Source organism: Bos grunniens, chromosome 5, assembly GCF_055505025.1.
Source record: "Bos grunniens cultivar Pamir isolate PY7600 chromosome 5, Bosgru_T2T1.0, whole genome shotgun sequence".
In the NCBI taxonomy this organism is placed as follows: domain Eukaryota; kingdom Metazoa; phylum Chordata; class Mammalia; order Artiodactyla; family Bovidae; genus Bos; species Bos grunniens.
Window position 1 is genome coordinate 25,085,593 of NC_141169.1, and position 19,805 is coordinate 25,105,397.

Sequence of the window (19,805 nt, forward strand, 5' to 3'; positions counted from 1 at the left end):
TGGGGTCACACAGAGTCAGACACGATTGAAGTGACTTAGCATGCACTCACCCTTGAATAGGTACCTTGAATATGTTTATGCTATGTGATGAATAACAACCTCTTTTAATCCTATCATTTTACCTCTGAATCTACACTTAACTATTTGGGTATTATCTTAAAATCTAAATTTGAGGCCCTACTTAAATTGTGACCTGGATTTAAAGGCCCTCAGGAGACCCCCTTCAACAGGGCCTGAGTTAATCTCCCTGGGGCATTATCCTCAGTGGCTCACATCCAGGAATTTGAAGGATAAAGTCCCATATGTCCCCCAGGCTACAGGTGGCTGCAAACAACTCAACTGTGTACTTTGGGCAATCCAACTGGACTCCTCAGTGGCTGGAGGAGGGGAACAGAGAGGAGGAAGAGCCTGGGGCAGAGTGGGCCAGCCAGGCTTGCAAGGGCTTCTCCTCAAGAGCCCATCCACCAGCAGTGACAGGCAAGAAGAGACCCACTGCTACACCCCTTTTGAACAGCCTCGCACAGACAGCAGCTCCAGCTGTTTCACAAGCTGTGCTCTAGCAGTTCCGGGGGGCCATTTCCCCCTTTCATTCCAATGGAAACCCTGCGTGTCAATCTCTGTCAACCACTGTGCTCACAATGCTATGAGACTACTAAGATGCTCTGTTGTTAGAATAGCTAGCCCCCCAGTTTTGTTTTTTTAGTAACAGAAATTTAATTTTCAAGATTCAAAGGATCAAACAATGACCGCAAACTTCTCCAACTCTCCATACCCCTCACTCCCCAACCAAAGCTGTTTTAGCTTTTAAAGATTGGGGGTCATTACCAACAGTAAGACCACAGTTGGGAACTTCCCTATGGCCCAGTGGCTAAGACTCTGCGCTCCCAATGCAGAGGGCCCAGGTTCGATCTCTGTTCACGGAACTAGATTCCATGGGCTGCGACTCAAGAGTTTACAAATCACAACTAAAAGATCCTTCATGCTGCAGCTAAGACCCGGCACAGCCAAGTAAATAAAAGACTAATTTTGTGACATTCCAGGCAAATGCCTGATTCAGAGCTAACTGGGGGAAAATGACTGAATTAATAAATGTGTTCAACATGTCAATGTCCAAGAAATGAAAGAAAGTTTGTATTTATTGCAGCAATACCCCCACAGTTTTCTAGGACATAGATGCAAGAGCACAGCCACAAACTGAACACAGACTTCCCATGAGATTCAGCAGCTCTCAGAAGCAGAGCACAGGTGAAATGGAACCGTCCCTGCTCTCCACCCACCGCCGTGGGGTGGCGGAGGACGGCCAGAACAGCCCTGGTGCTTCAGGCCACAGCGCTTCCCCTCCGCTGCTTCCTCCCCCAACCATAGGCCACACCACACACCCTCAGCAGTCACTTTCCTGCGGTCTCAAGTTTCAAGGGGCGATGTCCACTTGTCAACAGACCGAATGTTAAAAGACAAAGTCAGACGCCAACTCAGTAAGCTCAGACCCAGGAACACTTTCAAAATGACAGGGAAGGAGCAGGACTGGCTCTTTTCCAGCCAGTAGCCGGCACACTCATGCCTAGATGTTTGTTCACCTCCTAAATCACACACACATTGGGTTTACATTTTTAAAGGACCAAGCGGTAAAGAGTTCGGTGGTTCATTAGGAGTTGCTGCAGTTTAAGGATGTAGAAATCCACTGAGAAATTACAAAAGGTGCAGGGCAAGCAAAAAAAAACAAAAACAAAACAACCATTAAAAGCCCCCAAACAACTTGTATTTCTCTTTCAAGCACCTCACAGGATACAAATCACCATACAGCTCTACCATCCATACTGACACAGCCTGGCTGAAACAGGAGCGCACGGAAGAGACTTACCAAACACCACACCACACATCAGGGAGCAGAGACCTGGATCGGCAACCAGCTCACCCTCCTGCTCGAGAGGCATCTGAGCCTGGAAGGCAGGCAGGCTGGATACTGCAACAGCTCCTACTGTATGACTCACCCTGGACTTTGGAGATACTGCTCACATATCTCTGGGTATTCCCATGTTTGCCTCAGAGAAACTCCACGCCCTGTACCATAACCACTACTACTGCCAGCCGTAATACACTGTATTCAGCCTACTGCTGACAAATGGGCTCTTTGTGCTGCCAGGAGAAAAGATACAATTCCATATTTTCAGAGAGAGGCAGACTAGAACAGAGTCCTGTTATCACACCACTCTGGGGGTGCGAGAGGAATTTAGGGGGATGTTCGGACTGGCACTCCCGGTTTACAGACTAGGAAACGGGCTCAATTCAACCAACTTCAGTTGGGCAGAGCCAACACACACCAGCGATCTGAACACAGGAAACCCCGACAAGAACGGAGGCAGGGTGAGCAGCAAGTGGTCAGAGCGCGGAGGGAAGGGCAGTGAGTGGAGTCGGGAGAACCTTCCTTCTGTTGCTTCATGCATGGGACAGATGCTCGCTGGTGCCTTCGCGTGTCAGGCGCAGCGAGGCGTGCTGGAGCTGCAGAGGGGGCACCCCCACCCCTGGGCTAGAGGCAAGGCAAACAATGACAGTTGCTGATGAGCCATGGGAGGTTGTACATGGTGCTATAAGGTAGCATACGGGAGGGGCAGCCAAGGGGGAGACAGGCGGAGCAGGGCAGGAGAGGTGACAAGGCTGGCACAAGGCAGGAAGAAAGAGATTTGTCAGTCAAAGGGTGCTTCAGGTGGTGCGTTCTGAATCAGCCAGCCAGACAGCCCGTGAGGATGTGAAGGGTACCACGCGCGGCAAAGGTGGCAGGAGAAGAACTGGGTCAGCAGAGAGGGATCAGACGTTGAAGATTCCAGTTAAATCATGCTAAGGTGTTTGGATTTCATCTGAGAGGACAGGTGGCTGCAGTTAAAGGGATGAGGGTAATCAGCTCCCTGTTTCAGACAAGTCATTCTGAAAAAGATGAGAAAATGCATCCCAGTGGCAGGGATTGGAGCCCGCAGTAGTGACCCAAGGCAAGAGCTGGTAGTGGCGGGATGAAGTGGTGGTGGTGGGGAGAACAGAACAGTGTCTGGGGAATACACAGGAGGCAGCATCAAAAGGACGTGATACCCATCGGATGCGGGAGTGAACGGGGGAGTCAAGGGAAACCCCACTTGTTTCTTTCTGGTGGGCGACACATCATTCATGAGATAAGCAACTGAGGACAGGCAGGAGGAAGAAGAGATCTGCAGGGAATTCAGCATCAGACAAAATGAACTTGAGGTGCCTGCGAACATTTCAGCACAGGCATACAGAGGGATGCTCAAAGAGACAGGGGTTGAAGACAGAGAACTGGAGCCTGTGGGTGACACTGCCTTGGGGCAGCTCACTCAATCAGAGGATGTGCCTGGATTTAGGGTCAGGTAGACCTGGTCAAAACCCCACTCTGCCACTTAGTAGCTGACCCCCAGCAAATAAATTAGTTCTTCTGAGGCTGTAGTTTCATCTGAGGAAATTCCTCCTAGAATGTAGTGATAGCAGCAAAGAATCTGATGTCAGGTCAGACACAAACATTAAATATTTCTCTCTTGCCCTTCTTTAATCATGAATGGCTTTTTGTAATAATAAGTTGAGTACTAACCTCTGCCACAGATTACAAGTTGCCCCATTGTCAGTCACTTGTCTTCGAATCCTTTTGACCTTCCTTGTATGAAGAGATTCTCAAATGTCTGAACTGCTAGCTCAGGCCAGAATCAGTCTAAGAGACCAAGGGTTTCCTGCCCTTGACATTAAATAACTAATGCAAAGATCTCAAAATGGTTATGTGGTTTAGGTGGTACTGATTTAATTCTGTCTTGGGGGCATGATGGGGTGGGGGGAGAAAAGAGCACTGGCTGTTTGCAAAAGACAGAAAACTGTGTGGGTCTAATAAAGCCTCGTGAAAATAACAGGACTTTTTTTTTTTTTTTTTCCGGAAAACTACTGTAATATTTAAGAGGAAGAGTGTCTCCTGAAGTGAGTATTTACATAGCCTCTATCCTCTGGATCAGTTCAAATAAATGTCTTAAATGTTAAATAATGAACTCCAGCAAATGGGTCTTATCTTAAACCTAACCTTAAGTTAATAGTATACTCCGTATGTAAGAAATACATAGTTTCTTTGTAAGGTTCACTTTGCTTTTTCTATTTATAACTCTCAAAATGGACATTTAAAAACTACAGTAAAATTGAAAACTCACATTTGAGTGCTAAGGCATACAGAATTCAATTTTACATAGCCAAGCCTGTTCATTTTTCTCCTGGTTTTGCCTTCAAATCTGGGTGCTAATTTGTTTTACCCATTTTTTATTGGCTGTCTTCCTAGCCTGAAAACCTAGCCTTGGTCCCTGGATATTTTATTGTATTTCCAACTTACTTGCTACAGTCTTACTTGACCCTGTTTCCTGATCCCTCCCTAGCTTCATATATTCCCATTCTTTCATCCACAGCCTAGCTTAACATACCTACTTCATGTTCTCTGTCTCAAAATATCGCCAAAAAATTCACAAAAGTTTCTAATATAAATTTGTTTTACAACCGCCTCAAAGCTCTCTTGTTGCTCGGCTTATTTAGTTAGTCTGATTAAAGACAGCTGCTGCTACTGCTAAGTCACTTCAGTCGTGTCCGACTCTGTGCGACCCCATAGACAGCAGCCCACCAGGCTCCACCGTTCCTGGGATTCTCCAGGCAAGAACACTGGAGTGGGTTGCCACTTCCTTCTCCAACGCATGAAAGTGAAAAGTGAAAGGTAAGTTGCTCAGTCGTGTCCGACTCTTAGCCACCCAATGGACTGCAGCCTACGAGGCTCCTCCATCCATGGGACTTTCCAGGCAAGAGTACTGGAGTGGGGTGCCATTGCCTTCTCCAGATTAAAGACAGAGAACGATCTAATTCAGAGCTATGGTCTTGGCCACAGGTGGTCCAGCTCAAGCATGACCAGTTTCAGAGAGCACTTTGGTCCCTCTGTGCTGAAGGAGAACACGCATCCTCTCCCCAGTGTGCCTAACCCTAACCCAAGGTTCTCAGAGACTGTCTGGATGGCTCCCTTTAAGCTCACACAACACACCTGGCCAACCCACGTTAGCCAATATCTAAGATTCTGACTCCTCAGTGACTTACAGATCCCCTCAAAGATACCCCCTAGTTCTTCCCTGCCTTGAATGGACTTGAATTTCCCACACTTGAATAAACTCAACTAATTTTCTATGTGTAAGATACTGTCCTATCTTGCTGCCACCAGGAGACACAACGAAGGCAGGGAGACAAAGGCAGATAGCGTCAGCCGGGATGGGATCTGCCACTAATCCAGCACACCCCCATGCCGCCCAACTCCAGACCTGTGTTAAGGAGATGCACACACATCTGACTGAGAGACTGTGTGCTCAAGTCGTGTCTGACTCTTTATGATCCCATGGACTGTAGCCGGTTAGGCTCCTCTCTCCATGGGATTCTCCAGGCAAGAATACTGGAATGGGCTGCCATTTCCTTCTCCAGGGGAAAAGCCTACGGGATGTAATTCTTTCCATTTAAACGTTTCTTTGGGGCTTCCCTGGTGGCTCAGTGGTAAAGAATCTGCTTGCCAATCTGGGAGGAGCCCACACGCTGCAGAGCAACTAAGCCCATGTGCCCCAACTGTTGAGCTCTGCAGCCCGGGAGCCACACTGCTGAGCCCAAAGGCGGAAGCTCGTGGGCCCTAAACTCTGTGCTCCACAAGAGAGGTCACCGCAATGAAAAGCCTATGCACCGCAACTAGAGTAGCCCCTGCTCACCACAGCTGAAGAAAAGCTCGCACAGCAATGAAGACCGAGTACAGCCAAAATAAATACATAAATAAAATAAATAATTTTCAAAATACTTTGAAACACACACACCTAACTACTACACGGTGATTCACATTAGAGGTGTTTGAAGAGCATCCCATCCCCATCACACTTCACCCAAACTGCCCTGTGGCATCCACTAACAGAGCAGGTCAGATCCAAGAAACACTTTACCATAATCTGGAGCAGGACTTTTCTCATCACCACATTCTGCTCCAGGGCTGCCTGAATTTCTTCTGAACCCTGACTTTCACCCAGTTCTGGGACCTTGTGTGACCCAAAGCTTTCTCCTTGCAAGTTCAGGATTAGCTACTTGCTTTGCTAAGCCATTCTATATACTTCGTCTCCCTCTATAAACCTAAGATATCTTTTTAATTCTTCTCTTTCTCATGAAAGATCTCATTTAATTCCTTCAAGCAGAGACTCTGGAGACTCAGGGTTTGAGTAAACAAGGAGAGTTAGCTGCTTACTTGCTGCATCAGAACCAACTGGGGCAGGAAAGCCTTTTGAAAAGAAAAGATTTTCCTGGTAAACAGGCACAACCCTCTAGAAGGACATTTTGTTCCCATTGATCCTTATTTAAAAGACATATGTCCTTTGACCCAACGATTTTGCTTTTAAAAATTTATCCATATATGGTTAGAGAAAAAAAGATGTACAAAAATACTCAGTACAGTATTAACAAGTCAAAAGAAACATGGAAAAAAGCACTCTAGAAGGAACTTAAATTGTATTATCAATAGGAGACTAGTTAATTAAATGACAGATATGGAGGTTGTGAGCAGAGAACTTTTCTGTAAAGATACACAGGAGACGTAATAGCACATATCTCTGGGGATAAAGATGAGACATTGGAAAGAGACTCCATTTTCTAGCACCTGCCTTTTAGTGCTATGGATTTTTTTCCCTATGAACTTGCATTTTTTTAAGTGTGGACTGTAAACAGGAAAGCAAAGTGTACCTTCATAATTTTCACTTACGTGGATGATCTACAAGACACTTCATTTAACAATGTTATTCAATCTTTGTAAACAGGAAATAGAACGAGGAACAAATAGAAACTCTACATATTAAAATGTGTTTGTTCCAGCAGGTAGTGATCTCATCATTACACATTAGAAACCCTTGTCTCAGAGTCTGAGAAGATCAGGTTTCTTTTCTCTAAAGTACCTGCTGAATGTGCTATAGACGCTTCTACAATCTAGGTGGCTCAATTTAACCATCTCCCTTGTGCTAATAAATGTGTTCTGACACTTAAACTTAGTTTTATTCTAGAAATTGAGGGAAGATTGGGAGGAGCCCACAACTTTTGTCAAAACCTCGAAAAAGGAAAAAACCCTTCAACTTAAAAAAAAAAAAAAAGACTGATGCTCAAGCTCCATATAAGACTTACTGAATCTTTGGGTCTGGTAGTCCAATTCCTGTATCTTTTAACCAGCTCTCCAGGTAATTTCTACATGGCTGGTCCTACCTCATGCACAGCAGAAATAACCATGTTTAGCAAACTCTATGTCTTATCTGAACAAAAGCACACACCATAGAGTAGAAAATTCTATAAACAAAGGTGTTCACTACTGCACTACTCTGAGATTTTAAAATTATTATTTTTTTGAAACACTGATACAGAGTTTGGGGCTGACGCTGGCTGCAAGCAGAACCACTGGGCACTACCATCAAAGCTTCTGGCTCATTTACTTTCTCAGATTGTGGCTGCAATCACCTGACCACACAGCCTCCTTTTTCCTACCCACTCCCACACTAATCTTATGTCCGAATATAGTCTGACAACTACTGAGCTCATCTGGTATTTCCTGAACATCTGACTATAAGATCACCTGTGTGTGCTGTGCTTAGTCACTCAGTCGTGTCTGACTCTTTGTGAACTTATGGACTATATCCCACCAGGCTCTGTCCATGGGACCTGGGGCCCCTACTATCCTTGTCCCACGCCAGACCTAGTGCATCAGAATCTCTAATAGAGTTTCTGGGTGTTAAACCAGTGACCCAGGTTACTCTAATAAACAGAGAAGTCTGGAAAACACCAATTCAGGTCACACTCGTTTTAAGATGAGGAAGTCAAGATCTAAGTTGTTAAATAAGTTTTCCAAGGACTTACCAGCTGATCACTGACAGCTGGGACACCCGAAACCTGGTGAGGTAATTCTCGCCTCTTACACCTTTATTACTTATTATTCTGTTTACCATGAGTATCTGTGAAGGTTCTGATTCACCATGATGAGGCCCCAAGTAAGTGACTAATGAATCTGAAGGCAGAGGGCACATCATGACATGCCACTCGTTTAAACAATAACATCGCTGTAAGGCTGTCCAACATCTAGCTACCTGCACCTAAAGTTCTTTCACTTTCAGTATCAGGATGAGGGTGTGCGTGCATGCATGCGTGTGTGTGCATACGCTCAGTCATGTCCAACTCTGCGACCTCGTGGACTGTAGCCTACCAGGCTCCTCTGTCCATGGGATTTTCCAGGCAAGGATACTGGAGTGGGTTGCCATTTCCTCCTCGAGGGGATCTTCCTGACCCAGGGATCGAACCTACGTCTCTTCCATCTCCTGCATTGGCAGGCAGGTTCTTTACCACTACCACCACCTGGGAATTCCATCAGGATGAGGAGGCACATAAAATAGAACATGTAATGGAAAAAGACATACAGTTCCACACATTTATAACTAGGTGGGGAAGATTCGAAGTCCTCCGATCTCACTATCTCTTGCTCAGATGTTAGAACCTTTACCCAAAGGAGTCTAATAACCACACACTTTCATTACAGCAACAGCCCACACCTTGCTGTTGGGAGGCAGAAGAGGACAGCTCCCACCGAGATTCCACAACCTTTCCCTGCAACCAGTATCTCTTAACCCATCGATGAGAAAAACCGATGGGAGACAAAACCCTCAGCTTGGAAAGCACACAGCAAGCTTTAATTCGGGGAGGGTTCCGTGGAGTTATAATTGCCTCTAATTGGCCCTCCCACACAGTCTCACAATTTACAGCTGTAATCGGTTCCACAAAGAACGTGTTAAATTTCTTTTCTACCTTTGAAATCAGAATCATTTCTGGTTAGGTTCTTACAACATTATAGTTTTCTTTTCTTTTACAGAAAAAGGATGAATGAGTGAATAAAAAGCAAAGATGCAGACAGACCTTTTGGAAATGAGCACTGAACCCTCCGACTTAATGATAACCCAAAGGGATTCAAATTTGTAACAGAGACTGATGCCAATTCGGGAAACCTTTCCGTTCCAGGGCACATGATCCAAAAAAACACATTCATCTGGTCAGACGTTTTCCATACTCTGATTTTTATCTTTCTTGGCATGCTCCACTCTCCTTTAATAAAGTCACAACCCGTTGTTGCCATGGAACCCAATCAGACTTGGAGCCTGTTACTATGACTTCCCTGCAGGTCTAAAAAAAGACCGAATGACCAAAAAGAACAGCCCTTTCTTTAAAAAAAAATAATAATAATTTATAAGGCAAAAAGACTCCAAAAAGGACCCAACCCTTTTATATCCACTGAAGTTTAAGCTCTCGTGCTGGCTAATTTAAACGCTGGAGCCAAAGCTAGCCAATGTTTTATAAAAATTTGTCAGCTGAGACATTCCCAAAAGATGGTTTTATAAATAAGTACCTGGCAAAGAGGATAAAAATGTTCTTAGGATTCTTCCTTTTTTTTTTTCCCCTTCCAGGCAGTCTTTCTGAATTCTGAGTAGCTGTTTAGCAAACATGTGTCAATCAGCAGCTACCAAATTGCAATATTCATTTCCACCAATACTTAATTTTTGCCAAGAGCTCAAGATCTCTCTGTAAAGAAAAGATAAGCTAAACAGTACAATCCACCCTGGGTTCTCTCATATCTGGAGCTGGACCAAAGCTGTAGAAAAAAATACCTGAGACAGACAGCAGAGCTACTTACAGAGCTACTGAAGGAAAGAGAATGAACACGTGTTGAGTGCCTACCATGAGCTGTGCACTTTGAGGTCATCGCGAGAACCCAGCAACAGATGCACTTCCCTATCTCTGTTTTGCAGCTAAGAGACCAAGACTCAGAGAGCTTAAAACAGCTTGCTCCAAGCTTCCATGCTAGAACGGTGTCTGGCGCCCAAAGCCAAAGCTATTCATTTGTTCAGCCAACATGTATTTCTGGCCTCACAGGTGCTTTTGCATTTTGTTATGTTTCTTTTTCCTTACAATAGAGGACAATAGAGTCTGAAGCTTCTAAAGCCTGTCTGTAAAGAGGGCATGGCATCTATCTTTACTGGCACAAGGGGCCAGTTCTGGCTGTCCCCGCTTATCACAACCACCACATCTGAACAGCAGCAGCCTACTCCTGGGAGAATCATGAGTAGATGCCCTGGCCTCTTACCTGAGTTGACAGGGGGCCAGACATCCACTACATCCCTCAAAAGGCTGCCCTCTGAGAAGGCCTTCCAACCCTGAACCCTGCAGAATAGAGAGGACCAGGAAGCTCTTGGTACCTGTTTTTTGTGCAATTTCAGTGGCGAAGTAAAAGCCAAGTCAGGAAAACTCAATGACAGTTATTCTATTCAACCCTGGTTGTGGATATCCAGCTTCAAGAAATGACTAGTGAGGAGGAATGTGGTAAAGCATAGAAGTTACTTTCAAAGTTATACTATTACTCATACCAGCCTTTCGGCTAAAGATACTTTGTCTGTTTCCCTGTATAACGAAATACAACTGCTTTTATTAAAAGAAATTTCAAAAACCCAAACAAAACCACAGTGAGATAGCACTTCACACCTAGTAGGACGATCACAATCAAAAGGCATAAAATAACAAGTGTTAGCAGAGACAGGGAGAATCAGAACCTTCATAACCTGCTGGTGGAAGCAAAAAAATGGTGCAACTGCTGAAGAAAATACTCTAGCAGTTCCTCAAAAGGTTAAATATAGAATTACCAGGGGCTTCTCCAGTGGTCCAGTGGCTAGGACTCCAAAGCAGAGAGCCAAGTTTCGACCCCTGATCAGGGAATTAGATCCCACATGCCACAACTAAGCCCTGGCGCAGCCAAATAAATAAATATTTTTAAAGAGAATTAGCATATAACCCAGCAATTCTACTCTTAGGTATATATCCAAGAGGAACAAAACTTACACCTGCACAAAAACTCATACACAAATGTGTATAGCAGTTTTAATTATAACAGCCCCCAGATGGAAAGTCCCAAATGTCCATCAACTGATGAATGGATGATAAAATGTTGTACATCCATGCAATGAACCACTATTTGGCAAAAGAAATTAGGTACTGACGTTACACCATGGAAGAACCCTGACATCATTATGCTGATTGAAAGAAATCAGAGATAAAGACCGCATGACAGAAACTCCACCCATTTACAGAAAATGTCCAAAATAGGGCAAATCCAGAGACAAAAAAGTAAATTAGTGGTTGCCTTGGCCTCGAGTTTGGGAAGGGAGGAAATGGAGAATGACTGCTAATGGATATGGAGCTTCCTTTCGTTCTGGAATTGATTGTTGTGGTGGTGTCACAACTCTGTGCGTATACAAAAATCATTAAACTGTACACTTACAAACGTATGAATAGTACGTGAATTACATCTCAATAAAGCTGTTTTCTTTTCTTTTTTTTTTTTTTTAAGGAAAAACCAACACAACTCTTTTTCGGTTTTTTGTTGTCCTATTAAATGAAAATAACCCAACTGACAAGACCACCTGACCTGGGACATGTGACTTTGTCTCTGGGGTCTCTGTGTTTTTAAGGAAACAAGGCTCAAGCCTGAACCTGACATCCTCTTCTGCTGCCCTATGAACAAAGGAATCTTGTGACTTTTTATTTGAGGGGAAAAACCATGTGGATGAACCTCTCAGCCAGTGTTCAAACAGGGGAGTCAGACCCCATCTGTCGGCCAGGCCAGGCTCTATCCCATTCTTGCTGACTCTCTAAGTTCCCTCCTTCGGTTCTTCCCTTCACCCCAGCCGTGAGCCTTAACTGGTTCCTGAACACCTGCCATGCACAAGGTTTGATGCCAGGCGGTTTTCATCACCACTAGTTCTCAATCCACAGTCTAGAGGTATGCTCCACTCTACAGGTGCGTAACAGGCTCAGGATGATTATGCAAGGTGATGAGGGGTGCATGGCCGCACGCTGGCAGAGATGAGATTGGAACTTGAAACCAAACTCATTTCTACACCTGAGTTTTTCAAACTGGGTCCACAGGCATATTCTGGGGTTCCCTGATTTTGCTACGAACAATTTAAAAGAATGTGTTTATTTAGACAGTGAAAAATATTAAAATTTGGAGGGGCATACAACCATCTGCTAAACAAGTTAACTGGAAACTCTGGGGTTTTAAGGCTTTTTCCACTTCTGCTCATATGAGGCCAGGTATCTGTACTTCTTTAGTTGTCACGGTGAACAGGAAATGTGTCAGCTAACTGTCTTGGGGTGCTGGGGCTGCCATAACAAGGGACCACAAAATGAGTGGCTTAAAACAACAGAACTGTATCATCTCGCAGCACTGGAGGCCTGAAATCTGAGTGCTGGCAAGGCCATGCTCCTTCTGAAGGTGTTGGGGAAGGGCCTCTCCAGGCCTCTCTCCCAGCTTCTGGGCACCTGAGGCATTCCTTGACTTGTAATTTCATCCAGTAATCCTGTCTTCACATCATCCTTCCTCTGTGCATGTCTGTCTCCCAATCCCCCATTTTATAAGAACACCAGTCACAGTGGATTAGGGCCCACCCTGATGACTTCCCTTCAACATGTGTGGACGAAGAATGTCACCTGCCGTATTGGTGAACAAAGGATGTAGTGGTCATCAAGCCATTAGTCACTGCAGCCACCTTCAACTGTGCACCCTGGATACTGGCCCCAGATGATTAAGGTGCTTATCAAGGGAATGATTTCAGTGAGCCCAGACTCCCGAAGCTTCCCGGAAGCCTGGCACGCAGCAGGTGCTCAATACACATGTGATGAATTAGGCTGAAAGCAGAATCATTACAAGCGTGACTCTTACCTGTGCCGCTTCTGCAAGGAAGTTGGCCTGACATCTCCCATATAAGATGCTGCTGAGCTGGTGAAAAGGGACAGGGAGGAGACACTGGGTGGGAGGGGGTTGGAAGAAGCCCCTCAGGGGCTACAGGGAGCTCATTCTTCAATCAGTGCTATGCCAAGATGCCTGAGTGACTCCTCTTCCCCAGCATGTGTTGAGATGTAGGTACCACCCAGCTGGATGCGCTGCATATCAGGGCTGCTGTCCATCAAAGCTCTCAATCTCAAGGTGTGGTCCTGGGGAAGGGAACACCTCAGACCACAAAGATTGGAAAGTAAAGGGTAGCCTACTTTTCTGCCTTCTCCCAAAGTGCTAATCAATGGAAAACTCTGCCTGGCCACTCAAGGAGGCCGTTATTCTCCCAAGTTAACCCCCATCTTTTCTCCCAAGGACTCTGGAACCCCAGGTCCAGGAAACTCACCAGAGCTCCTGAAAGAAAGCCACAAGGGTTCAATCCTCCAGGAATTCTCACAGCAAAGGTGGACTCTGAACTTGCCTACAGAGTGACTGGCAGGAGTGAGATATTCTAAGCATCTCAGAGTCTGCTGAATCTAGAGAGCGATGGATGGTGAAGACCCAAGCACAAAAAGACCGCTCAAGGTCAGACAGCAAATGCATTCAAGAGAAGGGAGAGGGAATACTCTTCACCAGGGAGGAGCCTGTGAAAGAATGCATAACGTCTCCCCAACTCCAAATTCAACCTCAGCTAATCCTTTGTATAAGTCCTGGCCATGTGGATTTGACTGGGGTGGGAGTAGGGTTGGAAATGGGGGTGACACATTATAATAATGGGAAAATCGTTAAGTACTGACTTCATAAAATTCTAAGGCACTTAAAGGGTGCCTTTCATCTCGGAAATTCTACAAAGGAACCAAAATCATTGCAAGACTATTTCCAAAAAGCAAACAAAACCTCACTGAGAGATGGTACTATAATTTCTTGAGTTTGCGTCAGTCTGTTTTCTGTAGTTAGAAAAAAGGTGCCGGGTTTGGGTTACGAAGGCAGTGTTCCACTATAAAAACCTGCTGGTTGCTATGACAATGAACATCTCTGTTCCTCCCTTTTCTGTAGCATCCTTCTTACATCTGAATCAAATCAAAGGACCTATCTGTGATGGCCAGGGTTTAGTATTTCCTTTGCAGGAGGATATAAAAATGCATATACACACATACACTCATACACAAAATACACCATCAAAGGGCTAACCAGGGCCTTCCCTCGGGGCTCAGTGGGAAAGAATCCTCCTGCCAGTACAGGGGACACAGGTTTGATCCCTGGTCCAGGAATATCCCACAGGACGGGGGAAAACTAGGCCCATGTGCCACAACTACTGAGCCTGTGTTCTAGAGCCCACGAGCCTTAACTACGGAGCCCAAGCACCACAACTAGGGAAGCCCGCATGCCTGCAGCCTGTGCTCTGCAACAAGAGAAACTACTGCACTGAGGAACTTGAGCACCACAGCTACAGAGCAGTCCCTGCTCACCGCGAAGAGAAGCCTGCGTGCAGCAACGAAGGGCTGGCACAGCCATACATATAAATAAAAAAAATGGGGGGCTAATCAGAGGTGAACCAAAAGCTCAAAAATGGGTACTACTTTTTGTCCTCCCTGTCCTCTCCCTACAAACATCTATCAGGAAATACCTGGGCAGGAGAGTATGAATATGAAGGAAGGTGAGCTAGAAAGCCTTAGAAGTAGACACTTCATCCCGCCTACAGCATCTCAGGGTAGACTCTCGGTCAATTCTTTTCAGAAAGGCCCACATGAGGCCAGAGCTCCCTGGAGCACTGCCATTTTCTATCTGCAAAACTGCTGACCTGAGCTCCTCCAAGGCAGTGCCCACGTCTGACTGGCCATAGGGGCCAGCACAGCGCCAGGTAGGTACACAAAGCAGCACTCAGGACGATGAGGGGGCCTCTGGAATAACGCAGCCACTCCTTACATTTTCATCCAAGATCTCAAGTTAGAACCCATCCTGCTTCAACTTGTGCCTGCCTGAGAAGCAAGCCAGGGAATTCTAGATCCATGCTCTCGGGTGTACAGCTTGGGACCTGCAGTGCAGCGTGGCTATTGGTTTCCATCACTGTGGTCCTGAGTCTTGACCACTGACGCTTCCCCAGACCTGGGGCAAAACAAAGAGTAAATGAGAAAGTTACAGCACTAATGTGGTTTATTGTCTCCTTTCCAGGACTAAGGCTGCTCGTCACTTAGCTAGATTTAATTGCAAAACATGTTTGTTTTAGAAAAGCTATGAAAATACCAAAAAGCCAGTGGAAGAGAAATAGAGCTCCCACTGTTCTACTTGTCCAGAGGTTGTGTGTGTGCATGCTTAGTTGCTCTGCTGCTAAGTCGCTTCAGTTGTGTCCGATTCTGTGCGATCCCATAGACGGCAGCCCACCAGGCTCCTCTGTCCCTGGGATTCTCCAGGCAAGAACACTGGAGTGGGTTGCCATTTCCTTCTCCAATGCATGAAAGTGAAAAGTGAAAGTGACGTTGCTCAGTCATGTCCGACTCTTAGTGACCCCACGGACTGCAGCCTACCAGGCTCCTCCGTCCATGGGATTCTCCAGGCAAGAGTACTGGAGTGGGGTGCCATTGCTTAGTTGCTCAGTCGTGTCCAACTCAGGTTCCTCTGTGCACGGAGATTCTCCAGGCAAGAATACTGCTATGGGTTGCCATGCCCTCCTCCAGGGGATCTTCCCAACCTAGGGATCGAACCCAGGTCTCCCGAACTGTGGGGGATTCTTCACCGTCTGAGCCACCAAGGTAGCCCAAGAATACTAGAGTGAGTAGCCATTCCCTTCTCCAGGGATCTTCTGACTCAGGGACAGAACCGGGGTCTCCTGCATTGCAGGCAGATTCTTTACCATCTTAGCCACCAGGCTGCCAGGGTCTGTATTTGAATTTCTGTGTCACTACAATTCCAGGGATTGTGGCCGTTCTCCCCATTGGTTAGAGGCAAAGGCTCGGGAAAGCTGACCAATACGGATTCAAGTTCGAGCCTTTCCACTTTTTACTGGTATAATCATGCTAGAGTCATTTTCCCCTGTTTGAGCCTCAGTTCTTCATGCATAAAATGAGGATAACTGCACTTATTTGCTTTCAGGCAAAATTAAAATGCATACAAACTCTAAACAAATACTATTCAACATACACATGGAATCTAACATCACTATGAACATTTTCTATGACAAATATTAAAATACGGCTTTAAAAAATCACTCCTATAAGTACAATTATTTGACAAAGTTACTTAAAAATAGATGGTAAACTTAAAGATACTCTTTTTCCTCTGCCCCAGGAATGTCACTTCAAAGAATCTTTCCTAGAGAAACCCTCCCACGAGTATACAGACCTTCTCAGAATCAGCCTGCCTGCCCAACATTAGCAGAGTGGCTACATACACACTCTGGTTTATTCATATACTGAAATAATGTACATCAGTATAAATGGGAATGAAGCTGGATAAATTTATAAACATCATGTTGGGAAAAAATAGCCAGTTACAAAAGAGGTGCCATTTATATAAATATTTAATACAACAAACAGTATTATAAATTGCTGACGGATTCTTTTTTTGTTTGTTTGGTTGGTTTTAATTTTCCAGAAGGAGAACTGGGCCTCTGACAGTCCTTACGGATCCTCCCCGTGTGTAAAACCATTAAAAGAATGAAACACAACAAATTCAGGTTACGGAGACCTCTGAGAAGGTAGAAAGGGAGAAGATGTCAAGGTACTGTGTCTGGAACCACTTATTTCTTAAAAAAAAAAAAAAAAAAAATCTGGTACAAGCATGGCAAAATATTAACATCTGTTAAATCTACGTGGTAGGTCTATGAGTGCCACACTTTAAACAAATGTCTTTTCCATATCTGAAGTATTTAGTAACCAAAAATAAATTTACTATTTATCCAGAACTATTTGGTTAATGATTTGATATGGGTTTTCCTCATGTGCAGAACATTCTCCCCTCTGTGAATTTGGTTTAATTTTAAAAAATGGTGTAAGTTGCTGTTTCTGATGGGCCATTTCGTTACCTTATCATTTTGGAATCTGATGTCACTGCATTTACTTCCATAGGACATTAACTGCAACCTTAAATTAAAATCAACAACCACAGTAGGCTTAAGAAAATTAAAATCCACTGAGAGTTTAATAAGCTAGCTGCCCTAGAAAAACATCCAGCCTCATTTTAACTTACTGTTTAAATAAACTAAGGAACAATTATCCAATGGTAAAGAACCCACTTGCCAACGCTGGAGATGTAAGAGATGTGGGTTCAATCCCTGGGTCAGGAAGATCCCCTGGAAGAGGGCGCAGCAACCACTCTGGTATTCTTGCCTGGAGAATCCCATGGACAGAGGAGCCTGGAGGGCTACATACAGTCCATAGGATCACAAAGAGTGGGACACGACTGAAACAACTTAGCACAGACCAGCACAGGGAACTAGCTCCCACACGCCGCCACTAAGAGTTTGCATGTCACAACTAAAGACCCTGCATGCTGCACCTGAGACCCAGGGCAGCCAAAAGGGGGGGAATCATGTACCAACTAAGCAACTGTGATTTCTGAAATGTCCAAAGTATCAGAAAACATAAAGCAATCTTTGTGTACAGATTTAATCTCTCTCTCAACTGTATACGTATTATTCTTAGTAAACAAATCAGCTCTCATTAACATCACCCCAAATGTGCAACAAATATTTTTTAAAAATGAAGGCTGAGAAGGCATCAACATTAATTTAAAGGAAACCACATAAATATATGACTATTTCATTCTTCTCTTATTTGCCCAAAGAAAAGTTTCAAAAAATGTCTGTTGAAATGGTAGGCTCAGCAAAACCAGAGATGAGGGACGCTATAATCCTGATCTTCGCCAACAAGCAGGACCTCCCCGATGCCATGAAACCCCACGAGATCCAGGAGAAACTGGGCCTGACCCGGATTCGGGACAGGAACTGGTATGTGCAGCCCTCCTGTGCCACCTCGGGGGATGGACTCTATGAGGGGCTCACATGGTCAACCTCTAACTACAAATCCTAATGAGCATTCTCCACCTATCCCCCAGAAAGGAGAGAAATCAAAAACCCATTCATAGGATTATCGCCACCATCACCTCTTTCAATTGCCACTTTCTCTTCTTTTGAATTTGAACTCTGGAGTTACACTTCTGCGGTTTGGGGGAGGGAGTTAGGGATTTTCTTTCTTTTCTTTTTTTGCTTTGCGTTAGGATGCTCTGATCTGACTTTTTGACATGAACACAAAGTGCTAGATGCTCTTGTTGACTTCCAGCAAATGGGATGGGGGAAATATAGCAGTTCTTGGTAAATTCCTTTATAATAATGGTTTGATTTTTTTATCTCTAGAGAATCTTCTTTTCCAATGTATGCTTTTTTCCTTTTTGCCCAGTTTCCTTATCACTTGCTGTAGATGGCTTATTTTGCATTCATGCAGACTATGTTGCAAGTCTGTTTCATCTAGTAAACTGAAAATTATTGCTTAATCAAACTGCCATTTGTCTTTTATATTTAAGGCCTTTTCCCCCGCCATATGAGTTCTGACTTTAACTTAGTAAATTCAAATGTGACCTTTTATATCTAAAACCAGTATAGTAAACTTAGCCCACGTGGCAAATAATGAGTAATATCCTTGTAATATGTTCCAGTTCCACATCAGTATGTTAAACAGGTAATGTAAGAAGTTCTTTGAAATTTCAGCTATTAAGTTCTGAAACATACATCATGCATGAGTAAGGATAAAACTCAAGTTCCCCATTGCAAAGCTAACTTACACTGCATAAAACTATGAAAATATAACCTGTCAAGGACAAAGTTTTTTTTTTCACTGCAAAGTTAGCAACTTTGCTGTGTTTTCCCTCTTTGTTAACTTTTAAAACATACTCTTCCAGAAAATGGAGCAATAATGGTGTATAACATACACAGATGAAATATTTGTAGATATTTTAAGTGACTTTTGGGCAAAACTGGAATATATCCTTTTACCATGTTTCAAATATCTAAGACCAGTAGACTTAACATTACTGGAATGGTTATTTTGTTCATTAATAAATCATTTAACAATTCAAATTATATGCACCTTTTACCTAGTTGAAAAAAAAATCTGTTTCCACATTATAGCAACCTGAAGATGTCTTTTTTTTTTTAGTAATTGAGTGATCCATATCTCCATTAATTAGAACACTGGAAAAGATGTTTTATAAAAAGTATTCTATTGGATTAACTCATGCAAATAGATATCCTGTTGGTTCAAAAATACACTATCTCCTTTAAGGAAGGAAATGTGATGAATGAATGATGTGTAGACTTGAGGAATGACAAAGGGGTAGTAGGATGTAGAAGAAGAACCTACAGATGACAATGAATGTAAACTTATTTTTCTTCAAGTGTAAGCAATGTGCTTGCTGGTGATAGCCAGATCTTAACAAGATTACTTGCTTAGCTGGTTAGGACCAGTAACTAGATTATTGAGACCACTATGATAATACTTTGAACCAAATGTTAATGCTTGATACAGAATAGTGTAGCAGCATCTGGTTCTTATATAGCCTTAAGGACTAATTGTAGAGATCCTCAAGGAATTAAAACTTAGGGAATTTCAGAAATGCAGACTGCAAATGCAGTTTACAGGAAAAGGTGAAGTGGGTTTTGTTTATGAGGGTGTCTGAAAACAAAAATTGAACGGGATATCATGGTATATGATTGGACAGTATTGGTCCTCCATGCTTTGGCCATATTGTATAATGGAGCTTTTACCAAAGATGTATGAGAAATACAAGGCTGTAGAAAATTAACTCTTCAAAGTAAAACTCTTGACAAACGTTTTACTTAAAGCAGACGAGAAAAGGTGCTATGTTGTAGGCTCCTAATGGTGCAGAGGGATTTTTGAATTCAAAATGCAACTAAAGTATCAAGTTCTCAGCGTCA

The 19,805-nt window shown here is 43.9% G+C and overlaps 1 protein-coding gene across 16 annotated transcripts in view; it reads right to left on the bottom strand.

Annotated features, from left to right (window-relative positions):
- The window catches only part of TMCC3 (transmembrane and coiled-coil domain family 3), a 288,800-nt gene that overhangs the window by 35,709 nt on the left and 233,286 nt on the right, over window positions 1-19,805 (bottom strand). Inside the window, exon 1 of one of the 16 annotated variants that reach the window (XM_086399101.1) lies at window positions 12,827-13,093. The exons of 14 other annotated variants lie outside the window; for them this stretch is intronic. The gene's annotated coding sequence lies outside the window, so the exon portion shown is untranslated. Of the gene's footprint in view, window positions 1-1,861; window positions 2,102-12,826; window positions 13,094-19,805 lie in introns of those variants that run through there. One more of the 16 variants, XM_086399091.1, reaches the window with a different exon arrangement.